This window comes from Sycon ciliatum, chromosome 3, assembly GCF_964019385.1.
Source record: "Sycon ciliatum chromosome 3, ocSycCili1.1, whole genome shotgun sequence".
In the NCBI taxonomy this organism is placed as follows: Eukaryota; Metazoa; Porifera; class Calcarea; order Leucosolenida; family Sycettidae; genus Sycon; species Sycon ciliatum.
The window spans coordinates 4,402,638-4,408,703 of NC_088645.1; the positions used below are offsets into that span (position 1 = coordinate 4,402,638).

At 47.5% G+C, this 6,066-nt stretch overlaps 1 protein-coding gene and 1 long non-coding RNA gene across 2 annotated transcripts in view; both read right to left on the reverse strand.

Annotated features, from left to right (window-relative positions):
* Nucleotides 1-2,310, reverse strand: part of LOC135811238 (multiple epidermal growth factor-like domains protein 11) — a 20,911-nt gene extending 18,601 nt beyond the window's left edge. Inside the window, exons 1-3 of the mRNA XM_065324438.1 lie at nt 2,223-2,310; nt 1,040-1,135; nt 96-181 (exon numbers count right to left, since the gene is read on the reverse strand). The gene's annotated coding sequence lies outside the window, so the exon portion shown is untranslated. The remainder of the gene's footprint in view (nt 1-95; nt 182-1,039; nt 1,136-2,222) is intronic.
* The window catches only part of LOC135811240 (uncharacterized), a 143,902-nt gene that overhangs the window by 88,654 nt on the left and 49,182 nt on the right, over nt 1-6,066 (reverse strand). The window lies entirely within an intron of this gene.

The window sequence follows — 6,066 nt, forward strand, 5'->3', positions numbered from 1 at the left end:
CATTGAATTCCTACCTTTTGGTGTCTGTTCCTTGTTCGCTTTTTCGTCTTGTGTAGTTTGTTATTAATTGTGAGCCAGGATGGCAAATGACCTACCGGTGAGAGGGAGAATGTATTGCAGGAACCACCGTTGAGACAGGGACAATGTTTGCAGCCAACACCGTACGTTCTTGCCGGACACACTGCGAACAGGAAATGGAACAGAATCAGATTGGCTAGCTTCACTCTTATCTTTACAGGTTATAGTGTCTTGATGTCTCTGTTACCTCGGAACAAACTGCAGCCTTGGCACAATGCAAGATTGCCGAGTTTCCTCCGAAAGATTAGCTTCGCCCATTTTTGATACTCACAAAGTAGTGAATTACAAATGCATGTACCGTGCCATGAAATATTCACACATTTATTAGACACGATGCAATTTACAGCCAAATGCTTTGCAGTGAGGAGCGTTTTTGGACTCACTGCCTAGTTCATGGCGAGCGGAGACCTGCCCCCCCCCCCCCCCCCTTCTCACCCACCTACCCCCATCCACTTACCCCCACATGCATTTTCATGGTTTTCACACTGCTTAAAAAATATCAGCTGTCACACATACGTACTACCAGCGGCAACCCAACACCCAAAGCGTGGCACCACATCCTAGAACTGCTACCACCTCCACATTTATCCTTGCTGACCTATTTGTACTACTCCTTGTTCTTGACCTGCCCGGTACGCGAACCCGTCGATTTAAATTTTTTTGACCTATTTGCGTGGCCCACAGCATCTTTACGTTGCCTGATGATTGCACTGATACCAGCATTAAACCCAGATCTGCAAGAAACTATCCTTGTTCCACTGTTGTACTGTGCTATTTACTGCTTCAAGTGTCCGCATATTCATTAGACGCAATGCAATTGAAAGCCAAACGCTTCGCAATGAGGAGCAGTGTTGGTGGGCACCACGATCTGATAATGCATGGTGAGATGCGACCTCCACCCCCCCCCCCCCCCTTCTCCACCACCCTGTGTGTGATACATGTACAATGTAGTTGTCCTTACCAGTGTTGCACGTAGGCCCAGCATACCCTGCTGCACAAGTGCATGTAAATGGTGAAGTACATCTCCCACCGTTCAAACATGGGCTGTTGCACGCAGCTGCAGCAAACAAAATCGAAGATACATGTATGCAGCTAAGTTGCTGGGTGTACTAAAGCGGTACTCTATTTCCTCTGTAGAAAGAACACACGATTCTCGCTCCACATACACCGACAAAACGACATGGACCCAGACAACAGAGGCAGGAGCACACAGAGTGAGGGTAGTAGGCCGCAGCCAGATGTTTGGGTAGTAGGCCGCAGCCAGATGTGAACCAGAATGCAGAAGAAAACTAGGAGCAACAACAGGGGGACAGACCCCAGGAGGAAAGAATGCGTACATTCACCTAACATAAATAAGCCAGGACAAGCACCACTTGGGACCGTCACATTAATTTCTCTGGACCGAGCCAGCCGGGAAAAAACCCTCGCGCTGACGGACGCACGAATGAGGGAAAAACCGGGTGTATAACCCCAAGTGGCAACATGGCAGCATAAAAACAGGCACAACATAGCTACAGCCAAGAAAGAAGGGAAGAAAATGGGCAGACATGAAGGGTGGGAGGGTAGGGACACTGGTGAGACACATAAACTGAACTGACTGAAGGAGTCAGGCAAAAAGAACAGAAGCAAAAAGAGAACACATCAGATTCCATATTCGCAAGAAAAATAATTTTGTTGCGCGAGAAATCATTTCTCGCCTCACTCGCTTGGCCGGCGAGAAATATAACTTCAAATTTGATATGTCAATAGTAACAAGGTTTCCAGCCTTACTTTAGTCAACTGCCCACGAATTTTCCAAACACTTTTCGACCCATTACCATACATGTACGTGGATACATGGGAATAAAGGCAGTCAGAACCATCCTATATGTACTGCAATCGATACATGTAGGTGCGCAGTGATATTAGCACTGACAATAACCTGTCAAAAATTTCACATACAGGGAGTGCGAGGTGCATGTAGGGACTAGCATGCTAGTTCGTGTGGATATTCATTGAATCAGCACTGTCATGAAGCATAGATCGTCCAAGCGAATAGTGACGAAATAGGATGGTCTGTATTCTGCGTGGATAGTCGTAGGAAGCTGTCACATAGGGTGATCAGCCAGACGAAATGCCTCCTTTTCACAATGGTGGAATCTTACGTGTCTGGCATGTAGTTCCTGTCCAGCCAGCGGCACAGGTGCAGGTGTTTGGTGATGAGCACCTTCCTCTGTTGTGACAGGTTTGGCTACATACTTGATGGTGAGACAGACAGACAGACATACACACAGGCACACACAGACATACACACGCACACACACTCACAAACAACACACATACACACATAAATATGTACTGCAGTGATCAGCACCCACCTGGGAAATTCCATGTCCCCACCTCAGCCCAGGGCAACTGAACTTTGACCTATAAATATCTCCGAGGCAAAAAGGGTAAAGCCAACCCCAGTAACAATACCATACCTATCATTATGTCTAGGAAATCTATTGTGTCAGTCAGTCTCATAATTTTAATAAACAGTTTCCCTGGAGACAAGAATGCAATAACAATGAGAAGAAGGACACACTTCAGGGTCTTGAACAACATCTCGAAAGTTTCACTAGCATACTTTCAAGCCTTAGGCCACCCTTTCTTTTTTCGTTGTTTAACGTCCGCGCCCGCGTACCTTTTTGCCTCCGACCGGAAAAAAAAACAAGAAAGTAGTAGTACCAATAATATGCGAAGTTGTAAATACATGATTGTGTAGTTTCACAGTGTGCCGATCATGACCTTAAACTTATAATCTTGCCTCCCGGGCATGCCTTTGTCTTGTGTTCTTTTTCTTTTTTTGTTGGCTTTTAAATATCGTACGGTGTGTGTCCTTGTAAAAATCCAGATGTAATGAATTCATGACATGCTAACTCCATGCTATGTACCTGTTTTGTTGGATTCATCAGGCATGTGCTCCAATGTACCATCAAAGAGTGTTGTTCTATGCCTGCAAGTGCCGTTAGACCCAGAAATATTGTATATATCACATGCTTTACTGGTCAAAATGTTTGATTGGGGTTTCCAGTTTTTGGAATGGGCTTTTGTTTTTTTTCCGCCCTCCCGCGTACCTTTTCGCGAAAAAAAGGACGTTAAACAATGAATTAACAAAGGGTGGCCTTATCGTCAGGTGAAGTATAGGCGAAATCAAATGAGCAAGGACAACGGATGAAGTACAATGTGATCCTGGCTTAGGCCCCTTGCACACTACGTACAAGTAAAAAGTTGCTTTTTAGCGTATGCGTCACTTTCAAGCAAGTCTTTTTTCTATGGCAACTGCCGCCTCACCGCACCGGTGCTGCATGGAGATAGTGCGGGAAATTTTAAATTTTTTAAAACTTTTCTCTCCGAGCTTGGTCTGCAGAAATGTTTGTCGAGTGTTGGTGAAATGCTATCACTTCGACATGGATCTGCGACTTCCCATCGAATGCCATGTCCAGGCCAACACTCCTAGCATACCGATTGAGGTCTTCAGCGATCTCTCTTTCTCCTTCTGTGACCTCTTCTTCATCGTTCCACTTTTCTCCCGCTGGTAGTGTGCCCACAGCTCGAACAACTTCCCCTCCATCTCATCATTGAACACAACTTTCGGCATGCTGAACTTCATCTTCTCAAACTAGCTTCAACGCGACAGAAGGAAACAAACAACGTGCAACTACTCAAAACAAGGAACAAATCGAAGGGAAAAAAGAGCTGACGACAAGAGTCAAGTCAAGAAGTCTCACGGAAGGACAGGCGCAAAGCAAACTACAGTCGCAACATCAGGTGGACGTCATGCCGTTCATGTACGCAGATGACATCGCCCTCGCTGTGTCAAGCAAGAATGTGTCAGCTATGCAACTCACTATGCAGGAATTGCTGGACCACGTCTCTGATTTCTGTCGCCGTAGCTGCATTACACTGAACCCGTCAAAGTCACTACAAGTTGTTATTTCAACGTCTTACCGAGTTCCACACTTGTCTTTGCAGCAGTTCCTCAACAACGTTGCTATACCATCAGCTTCCTCAACCCGCTTCCTGGGGATCGTTGTGAATGCCAACATGAACTTTTCTGAGCAATGTTTAGCTGCCCGTCAACGCATCCACCAGCGTCTGCGAGTCATCCAGGCCACGACTAGTCGGGAGTGGGGCTTGGACCAACAATCAACGACGCGCCTCATCAACCAGTATGTACTATCATCCGGGTTATATGGCGCGGCTGCATACTATGGCCTCACAACGAACAGTGGAAAACGACTGCTGGAGACAGCTTACAACCAGTGCCTGCGCGTCGCTACAGGATGTGTGCCTTCTACACCACTGACCAAGCTCTACGAGGTTGCAGGTGCTCCGTCCCTGCATACAAAGATCACACGCCAGGCTGGGAATTTGGCCAATATTGCTCATCGTCACAGCACCCCAACCCCTGCTCGCACCATTCTCTCCACTCAGGTTCCTCAACGCATACGCCAGGACAAGACCACTTGGCAACAGTTAGCCCAGGAGACTTTGCCTACTCAGCAATTTCTCCCGCTGCCTTCGCGACCACCGCCATGGGCAAAGGTGGAGAACTTGACGATCCACATCACTGACTGCAGCAGAGATGATCCCCCGCATGTCCGGTTGTCTGCAGCCCTGGAGTGCCTGGACAAGGTTTCCTCTCTTTGTGCTCAATCTCAGTCATATGAAGTCTGGACAGATGGTAGTGTCACTGATGAGGGTACAGGAGGAAGTGGCTATCTTGTCATCAAAGTCACTGATGGCCAACGCTCTGAAGTGTGCAGTGGAAGCGATCCTGCAGGCGTGGTAGCAACTTCCTTCACCGCCGAGGTAACTGCAGCAGTGGCCGGTCTCTCTGCGGCAGGAGATCTACTTACGGCTGGCCTCACCAACACAGATGATCAACCCTCGCTGCCAGACCTCATCATCGTTACGGACAGTCGTTCGTTGACTGATTCTGTTGCCGGCGATCCGTACCGTATGAGCCCAGATACGATTCCTGTGTTTGAGGCTATCAAGAGCATTAGCCAGCTTGTTACCAGCATCCACCTTGTCTGGGTTAGCAGTCACTGTGGCTTATTCCTCAATGACAAAGTAGATCGTCTGGCTGCGGCTGGTACCCAGGTTCCCCAGGGTCACGTCCGTCTTCCAGTGCAAGCCGCCAAGACTGCAGTCCGCAAGGCAACACGGTACCCGCCACCACTGCTCGACACCAAGAAGCTCGGTGACCTTCGGACACGGAAAGCGTCCTGCAAGCTGAACCAGCTGATGACCGGCCACTGTAGTCTTCTGAATGGCTACCTCCACCGCATTGGAGTTGCAGACTCGCCTCACTGTGTCTTCTGCCCTGGCGTCGTCGAGGATGCAATGCACTTCCTTTTCGACTGCCCAGGAAGAGCACAAAGCCGCCACTCTGCAGCTCTTCAGTCGTCTTCATCCGTCAGTCAAGCTGTAGCCGACTCTCCCTACAATATTGCACGATTCTTGCAGTTGGAGAAACTGCTATGAAGTTTCGAACACAGTCTTGAAACACGATACATGATGAATTGCTGCTATTATTATGTGAACTCTCATTACTGCGGTATTACCTTCCACATAGTCATTAGTCTAGCATGGCGTCATATATTTGTCTCAATTCAGTGTTTTCCGAAGAATAAAAAAACAGTCCAGAAATGCAAATAAAACATAAACGCGCCTTTGTATACCCGTCTGGAGTTTGCTGAATACGTTTGCGCAACATTTTAGGCTTCCAGCGAAAAGCAGACCGTTTGCATGGTAACTTTTACAGGAACGCAACAAAAATGGGATTTTCTATGTAGTGTGCAAGGGGCCATCCGGCATTATCAATAATTTTCACGAAACGAAAAAGTCTAGTTAGGACCCTCCCCCACCCCCCTGAACGAAAAATAGATTGACTTGACAGCAAGAGTGCCTTGATGTCTCTCATATCAATATTTTTCAAAACGAAACTCCCCTTGACTC